The 9,121-nt window shown below is 44.4% G+C and overlaps 1 protein-coding gene across 11 annotated transcripts in view; it reads left to right on the top strand.

Moving 5' to 3' along the window:
- LOC109928772 (CSC1-like protein 2) overlaps positions 1-9,121 on the top strand; it is a 213,172-nt gene that overhangs the window by 109,036 nt on the left and 95,015 nt on the right. The gene's annotated exons all lie outside the window — the stretch shown is intronic.

Genomic DNA, 9,121 nt, shown 5'->3' with positions numbered 1-9,121 from the left:
AATATTTGCAATAGCAACAATATTTGCAATAGCAACAATATTTGCAAGGTAGGGAAGTTTGGAGCTCGAGGCATATTTTTTAAGGTGAGGGGAGAAAGATTTATAAAGGGCATGAGGGGCAACTTTTTCTTAAACAAAAAAAGTAACTCGTGCAGAATGAACAGCCAGAAGAAGTTTTTGTTTTTTTTTTTTTTTTAATTTATTCATTTTTGTGGGATGTGGGTGTCACTGGCTGGCCAGCATTTATTGCTCATCCCTACCTGCCCTTGAGGTGGTGATGGTGAGCTGCCGCCTTGAACCGCTGCAGTCCATGTGCTGTGGGTTGGCCCACAATGCCACGAGGGAGGGAATTCCAGGATTTTGACCCAGTGACAAGTGAAGGAACGGCGATATATTTCCAAGTCAGGATGGTAGTGGCTTGGAGGGAATCATTTGAAGGCGGTGGTATTCCCACTTATCTGCTGCTCTCGTCCTAGATGGAAGTAGTCACGGCTTTGGCAAGTATTGTCCGAGGATCTTTGGTGAATTTCTGCAGTGCATCTTGTAGATAGTACAGACTGCTGCTACTGAGAATTGGTGGTGGAGGGAGTGGATGTTTGTGGATGTGGTGCCAGTCAAGCAGAATGCTTTGTCCTGGATGGTGTCAAGCTTCTTCAGTGTTGTTGGAGCTGCACTCATCCAGGCAAGTGGGGAGTATTCCATCACACTTCTGACTTGTTACAGAGATAGTAGGAGCTGCCGATGCTGGAGAATCTGAGATAACAAGGTGTAGAGCTGGATGAACGCGGCATGCCAAGCAGCATCAGAGGAGCAGGAAAGCTAATGTTTCGGGTCGAGACCCAAAACGTCAGCTTTCCTGCTGCTCTGCTGCTTGGCCTACTGTGTTCATCCAGCTCTACACCTTGTTATCTCACACTCCTGACTTGTGCCTTGTAGATGATGGACAGGCTTTGGGGAGTCAGGAGGTGAGTTAGTCACGGCAGTATGCCTAGCTTCTGGCCTGCTCTTGTAGCCTCTGTATTCATGTGGTGATTCCAGTTGAGTTTCTGGACAATGATAACGCCCAGAATGTCTCTTATTGGTAATGGTCATAGCCTGACGTTTGTGCAGCGCAAATGTTACTTGTCAGTTGTCGGCCCAAGCCTGGATATTATCCAGATCTTGTTGCGTTTGGACACCGACTGCTTCAGTGTCTGGGGAGTTGCGAATGGTAATGAAGATTGCACAATCATCAATGATCATCCACACTTCTGACTATGGTGGAGGGAAAGTCATTGATGAAGCAGCTGAAGATGGTTGGGCCTAGGACACTACCCTGTGGAACTCCTACAGAGATGTCCTGAAGCTGAGATAACTGACCTCCAACAACCACAACCATCTTCCTATGTGTCAGGTATGACTCCAACCACTGGAGACTTTGCCCCCAATACCCATTGATTCCAGTTTTTTGCTAGGGCTCCTTGATGTCACACTCTGTCGAAAGCAGCTTTGGCGTCAAGGGCTGTCACTGTCTTCCCATTAGGAATTCCACTGTTGTCCATGTTTGAACCAAGGCTGTAATGAGGTCAGGAGCTGAATGGCCCTGGCAGAGCCCAAACTGGGTGTCACTGAGCAGGTTATTGCTGAGCAGGTGCTGCTTGATAGCACTGTTGATGACACCTCCCAGCACTTTACTGATGATCGAGAGTAGACTGATGGGATGGTGGTTTGGATATGTCATGCATACTTGAGCATTTTTCCACATTGTTGGGTAGATGCCAGTGTTGTAACTGTATTGGAATAGCTTGGCTAGGGGAACAGCAGGTTCTGGAGCACAAGTCTTTAGTACTAATGCTGGAATGTTGTCAGGGCCTATAGCCTTTGCAGTTTCCAGTGCCTCCGGTTGTTTCTTGATATCATGTGGAGTGAATCAAATTGGCTGAAGATTGGTATCAGTAATGTTGGGGACTGAGCTGGATCATGCACTCGCCACTTCTGGCTGGAGACTGCTTCAGCCTCCTCTTTTGCGCAGATATGCTGGGCTGTTCCACTGTTGAGGATGGGGATAGTCGCAGAGATGCCCCCTCCATGGAATTATTTAATCCACCCATTAGTTACAATGTTGGATGCAGGTACAGTTGACAGTGTTTAAAAGACATTTGGACAGGTACATAAACACACGATTTGGAGGAATATGAGCCAAACACTGGCATCCGCATGATAGCAAGAAATAGTTGGAGGCACTGGAAACTGCAAAGGCTACAGGCCCTGACAACATTCCAGCATTAGTACTAAAGACTTGTGCTCCAGAACCTGGAGAGTACAGAAGTGGTTTAGAAGAAGCTTCAGTTATGGACGCAAACATTGCTGGAATAGCTCAGCATGTCTGGCAGCATCTGTGGAGAGAAATCAGTTAACGTTTCAGGTTGAGTGGCCCTCAGAACTCAGTTATGGAGAAGTTGGGTGTGAATCTTCATGCTGAGTCACATCAAACTAAAATCATTAACACTCACTCTTTACAGATGCTTTCAGACCTGCTGAGTTTCTCCAGCACTCTTTTTATTTCAGATGTGCAGAGCCGGTGTCTTTTGTTTGCAGTACAATCAGATATTTTCATTTGTGACTCTGAGCACGTTAGCTGGGAATTCATCTGTGAAGGTAGAGATTTTGAAAGGAATCCGGTAGTGTAATTTACTAAGCACATTCAGCAAAACCGTGACCTTTTTTCCACTCTTACAGGCCTTCAACTTGGTTGACAATGGTCATGCTTCACATCTTGTCCAGAGGAACCCACATGTTTTTAAAAAGCCAATTGATAAATTTTTTATTTTACTCATTTTATAACACTTTCAAATAAGGAAAAACAATTGAAGTTTCTGAAGCAAAGAACATATTATTGCTGAGGGACTGGCATTGGCCCAAAGTTGGGCCCCTTAATGTAATATTTTTCTAAACAATACAAAACTACTAATTAGGGACATGAAATAGACTGGTCAAAACTAGTGTCAACTGTTCTTTTTATATTCATTATAATTCTAAAGCATTTAAATGCAATTTGTTTCTCAAAGCATAATAGTGGTGTGATACTGGGTCACTGACTGACTGACTGACTGTATTCATTCTTCAGGTCAAGGGCACAATATCAACTGATTACAATGCAAATTCCACATCCTTTTTATAGCCCCTGCCGAGGTCTCAAATGAGCCATTTCATGCTGATCAGTCAAATGATTTTCACAAGAGTACGAAGATTGGTCCACTGACTTATTATGTACATATCTAGCCAAACAATCATTTTACATGGTGCTAATTTGGGGAAGAGTTGGAATGGACCAGAGTATTTCTTAAGTTGACTTTAAGTTTGTATTTTATAATTTGCTGCAATTTAAAATATCTTGTGACATTTTTCCTTCCCTTTCCCATTTCGCAACCTCCTTGAAGTGTCGGTTCTCTGAATAGGATTATGGTTACACAAATAGCAGCTACCTCACTCGCTCGTCATGCAAGAGGCTTAATAGAGTAGAAAAGTATCCAAGCATTCATCTTATCCATTTCGTTTTAATACCATCAGGAGTTCTTTCCATATCCTAGAAAACAACTGCTGTTAATAGTAGTTCAGCTGCTTCCCCCTTGTCATTTGTTATAACTTCAATGGTGTAAACAGTAAATACATCAAGGTCTTAGTTTTGACTTCTGAACAGAAGGTTCAAAGTCTGAGTTGAGCAGAACAAGGAGTATAGTTGAGAACCAAGTTTCAGCTTTCTGTTAGGAGAATAAAATTTTACTTTGGGGCAGCCAGTCAGTATAGCTGAAGTGCTTTACTTTGAGCTTTTAAGCCAAAATAATTTTGGTAGAGATATTCAAGTCATTAGAACTGAAGTCTTGGGTAATCAGAATTCTGAAAGGTTCCTGCCAATAGACTCAAAGCAACTATAAAAACATTCTCTGCTGTCTAAGGAAAAGAAACTGAGGGAATGTGCAATGAAAGGTGTCTGAGTTTCGAATTTGCTTCTCAAAATAGAGATGAATTAATGTGGTCAGTTCTGTGAAGCTGTAATCTATTTTAAAAAAGGCCAGAAAGTCCTCTGGAACAGTAGTCCAAGTGCATGCAACTGTAGCCATGTACCTTGAAACATTGTTTATATTGTTTAATTTATGACAAATATTGTCTCCAGGTCCCTAGCTGCAGTTGCAGACACTCTCTGAATTGATACACTTGTTCCAAATGACTTTCTGACCTGCTTAAAAAAATTGCCTTCTCAGAACTGACCCACATAGTTTTGCCCCTATTTTGAAAAGCAAATCCCAAAGTATAAGACACCTTTGATTGCACATTTATATAACACCTTTCTTCAACAGTAGACATCCCAAATTGCTTTCCAGCCACTGACGTAATTTTTGAAATATATTTGCTGTTGTAATGTGAATTTAGCAGTTAGTGTGCAGCAAGCTTCCACAAACACCAATCTGGTAATGACTAGATAATCTACATCACAAAACAGACTGAGGGATAAACATCAGCCAAAACATTGGGAATATTCCTCCTGCTCCTCTTTGAAATAATGCAATGGGATATTTTATTTCCTCAAAGGGCAGATTGGACCATGCTTTAATATCTCATCCAAGACGACTGCATCTTGAACAGTGCAGCACTTTCAGCACTGCACTGTGGTGCCAACCTAGACTTTGCTCAACTGACTGGAATGCAGACATGTCTGCCATGTCTGGTTTTTCCTCATCCACACCTTGGAGGCAAGATTTTGGAGGTTAGAGTGTTTGACTGGTTACACAACAGGTTATAGTCGAACAGGTTTACTTGAAATCACAAGCTTTTGGAGCACTTCCCATTCACTTCACCTGCAAAGGAGCAGCACTCTGAAAGCTTGCAATCTCAAGTAAACCTGTTAGACTATAACCTGGTGTTGTGACTTCTAATATGTCTCCAAGGTGATATGTCTACTATATTCAAGATGCTTTGAAGGACTGTTTTTTTTTTTATTGTTTGTCACACAGACCTCAATGAATCCCTCTTTGCTCATGTTGAATTTCCTGAACAGGACTCAACCTACAACCTTGTGATTCTGGCAAAAGTGCGACCTGCTAAGCCATGGTTAATGGCTTAATTTCCTCTTTATCCTTTTGACTCCTACAGATAGTGGAACGCAGTTCTATGTCAAATAACATGACTCCATTTCCAGTTGACTCTATTTTCATCACTGAGGATAGTGAGCACCATTGGTTGTGCCAGCATTTATTGCCTAACCTTAGTTTCTGCTCCCACCCCCCACCGCCACCACCAGAGTAGTGATGAGTTGACACCTTAATCACTGCAGTCTATATGATATAAGAACATCCATAATGCTGTTGGGGAAGGAGTTCCAGGATTTTGACTCACTGACATTGAAGGAATGACTGTATCTTTCCAATGAAAATGGTGAGTGTCTTGAAGGGAAGTTCGCAGGTATTGATGTTCCCATGTGTCTGCTGCACTTGTCCTTCTAAATGATAGTGGTTATGGGTTTGGAAGGTGCTGTTTGGAGGAGTCTCGGTGAGTTACTGAAGTGCATCTCATAGATGGTGCACTTCTGGATGGTGTCAAACTTTGTGTTATTGAAGCTGCACTCATCCAGGCAAATGGGGAGTATTCCATGACACTTCCTGACTCATGCCTTGTAGATGGACAGGCTTTGAGGAGTCAGGTGAATTACTTGTAAGTGAATTAGTTGTAAGATTCCTTGCGTTGGACTGCTGTTGTATTTATGACAAGTCCAGTTCTGCTTCTGGTCAAGGGCAGCCCCTAGGATATTGGTGGTCGAGGATTTAGCGCTGGTAATGACATTCAATGTCAAGGCGCAGTGGCTTGATTCATTCTTGTTTGAACCAAGACTGAAGTCAGAAGCTGAGTTGCCTAGATAACCTGTACAAGAGGCAGTGACTATCAGTAGGATATGCAGCAAATGATGGCTGTTACATCTTGGTCAACATTCGTATGTCTCTTGGCTCTGTCTAGTTAGGGTTCAGTGCATAGCAATTAGAAAGAGGGACCCTGGCACCATCCAGCCACCTCAGCTTAAAAGCTATAATGCTATTTTTAGCAGCCCTAAAAGAATGATAGTTAGTTAATTCTGTAAAATCAGGGATTGAACTTTCAATCAGCTTCCCTGTCCCAAAGCCCCTCAGTACCATAAAGTATGAGTTGCAGTTATTCACAGGCATCACAAATGCTCATGAATAAATGAGTGCTCCACAACTTGTCAGTTGTTTCAGCGGCGGGAGTCCGGGAGGAAGCGCGAGGGCAGCCTGGGAAGGTGAGTTTTTCGGTTATAAAAGTCTTACCTCGCGTGACTCCATTTTTGGAGTAAGTGAGGTAATATATTTGGGCGGTTGCTTTACCCGAAACACTACCTAGGTAGTGTCTCCCACCCATCCTCCTCCTCTAACCAAAAAAAAAGGTTCTGAGCGCTGATTTGGTAAGGCTACTAGTATATATTTTTTTTAATTTGTCTGTTTGGGAATTCAGAACAGTGGGAATGGATGTTAGGGCAGTTGTATGCTCCTCCTGTAGAACATGGGAGGTAAGGGTCACCACTAGTGTCCCCACTGACTTCATCTGCGGGAAGTGCACCCAACTCCAGCTCCTTGGAAACCGTGTTAGGGAACTGGAGCTGGAGCTGGAGCTGGATGAACTTCGGATCATTCGGGAGGCTGAGGGGGTAATTGAGAGGAGTTACGGGGAGGTAGTCACACCTCGGGTACAGGAAAAAAGTAGATGGGTTACAGTCAGGGGACGGAAAGGGAACAGGCAGACAGTGCAGGGATCCCCTGTGGCCATTCCCCTCAAAAACAAGTATACCGTTTTGGATACTGTTGGGGGGGACGACTTACCAGGGGTAAGCCATGGGGTACAGGTCTCTGGCACAGAGTCTGTCCCTGTTGCTCAGAAGGGAAGGGGGGAGAGGAGGAGAGCATTAGTCACTGGGGACTCCATAGTTAGGGGGACAGATAGGAGATTCTGTGGGAACGAGAGAGACTCGTGGTTGGTGTGTTGCCTCCCAGGTGCCAGGGTCCGTGATGTCTCGGATCGTGTTTTCGGGATCCTTGAGGGGGAGGGGGAGCAGCCCCAAGTCGTGGTCCACATAGGCACCAACGACATAGGTAGGAAAAGGGATGGGGACGTAAGGCAGAAATTCAAGGAGCTAGGGTGGAAGCTTAGAGCTAGAACAAACAGAGTTGTTATCTCTGGTTTGTTACCCGTGCCACGTGCTAGCGAGGCGAGGAATAGGGAGAGAGAGCAGTTGAACACGTGGCTACAGGGATGGTGCAGGAGGGAGGGATTCAGATACCTGGATAATTGGGGCTCATTCTCGGGTAGGTGGGACCTCTACAAACGGGATGGTCTACACCTGAACCAGAGGGGTACCAATATCCTGGGGGGGAAATTTGCTAATGCTCTTCGGGAGGGTTTAAACTAATTCAACAGGGGGGTGGGAACCTGAATTGTAGCTCCAGTGTACAGGAGGTTGAGAGTAGTGAGGTCATAAATAAGGTTTCAAGGTCGCAGGAGTGTACCGGCAGGCAGGAAGCTGGTTTGAAGTGTGTCTACTTCAATGCCAGGAGCATCCGGAATAAGGTGGGTGAACTTGCAGCATGGGTTGGTACCTGGGACTTCGATGTTGTGGCCATTTCGGAGACATGGATAGAGCAGGGACAGGAATGGTTGTTGCAGGTTCCGGGGTTTAGATGTTTCAGTAAGATCAGGGAAGGTGGTAAAAGAGGGGAAGGTGTGGCATTGTTAGTCAAGGACAGTATTACGGTGGCAGAAAGGACGTTTGATGACAGCTCGTCTACTGAGGTAGTATGGGCTGAGGTTAGAACCAGGAAAGGAGAGATCACCCTGTTGGGAGTTTTCTATAGGCCTCCGAAAAGTTCCAGAGATGTAGAGGAAAAGATTGCAAAGATGATTCTGGATAGGAGCGAAAGTAACAGGGTAGTTGTTCTGGGGGACTTTAACTTTCCAAATATTGACTGGAAACGCTATAGTTCGAGTACTTCAGATGGGTCAGTTTTTGTCCAATGTGTGCAGGAGGGTTTCCTGACACAGTATGTAGATAGGCCAACAAGAGGCGAGGCCACATTGGATTTGATACTGGGTAATGAACTAGGCCAGGTGTTAGATTTGGAGGTAGGAGAGCATTTTGGTGATAGTGACCACAATTCGGTTACGTTTACTTTAGCGATGGAAAGGGATCGGTATATAAAGCAGGGCAAGAGTTATAGCTGGGGGAAAGGCAACTATGAGGCGATGAGGCAAGATTTAGGATGCATAGGATGGAGAAGGAAACTGCAGGGGCTGGGCCCAATTGAAATGTGGAGCTTGTTCAAGGAACAGCTACTGCGTGTCCTTGAGAAGTATGTACCTGTCAGGCAGGGAGGAAGTGGTCGAGCGAGGGAACCGTGGTTTACTAAAGAAGTTGAATTTCTTATCAAGAGGAAGAAGGAGGCTTATGTAGAGATGAGGCGTGAAGGCTCAGTGAGGGCGCTTGAGAGTTACAAGTTAGCCAGGAAGGACCTAAAGAGAGAGCTAAGAAGAGCCAGGAGGGGACATGAGAAGTCTTTAGTAGGTAGGATCAAGGAAAACCATAAAGCTTTCTATAAGTATGTCAGGAATAAAAGAATGACTAGAGTAAGATTGGGGCCGGTCAAGGACAGTAGTGGGAAGTTGTGCGTGGAGTCCGAAGAGATAGGAGAGGTGCTGAATGAATATTTTTCGTCAGTATTCACGCAGGAAAAAGACAATTTAGTCGAGGAGAATACTGAGATACAGTCTATTAGACTAGACGGGATTGAGGTTCATAAGGAGGAGGTGTTAGCAATTCTGGAAGGTGTGAAAATAGATAAGTCCCCTGGGCCGGATGGGATTTATCCTAGGATTCTCTGGGAAGCTAGAAAGGAGATTGCAGAGCCTTTGGCTTTGATCTTTATGTCGTCATTGTCTTCAGGAATAGTGCCAGAAGACTGGAGACTAGCAAATGTTGTCCCCTTGTTCAAGAAGGGGAGTAGAGACAACTCTGGTAATTATAGACCAGTGAGCCTTGCTTCGGTTGTGGGTAAAGTGTTGGAAAGGATTATAAGAGATAGGATTT

This window comes from Rhincodon typus, chromosome 5, assembly GCF_021869965.1.
Source record: "Rhincodon typus isolate 14 chromosome 5, sRhiTyp1.1, whole genome shotgun sequence".
NCBI lineage: Eukaryota > Metazoa > Chordata > Chondrichthyes > Orectolobiformes > Rhincodontidae > Rhincodon > Rhincodon typus.
This window is presented reverse-complemented; position numbering and strand designations above follow the sequence as displayed.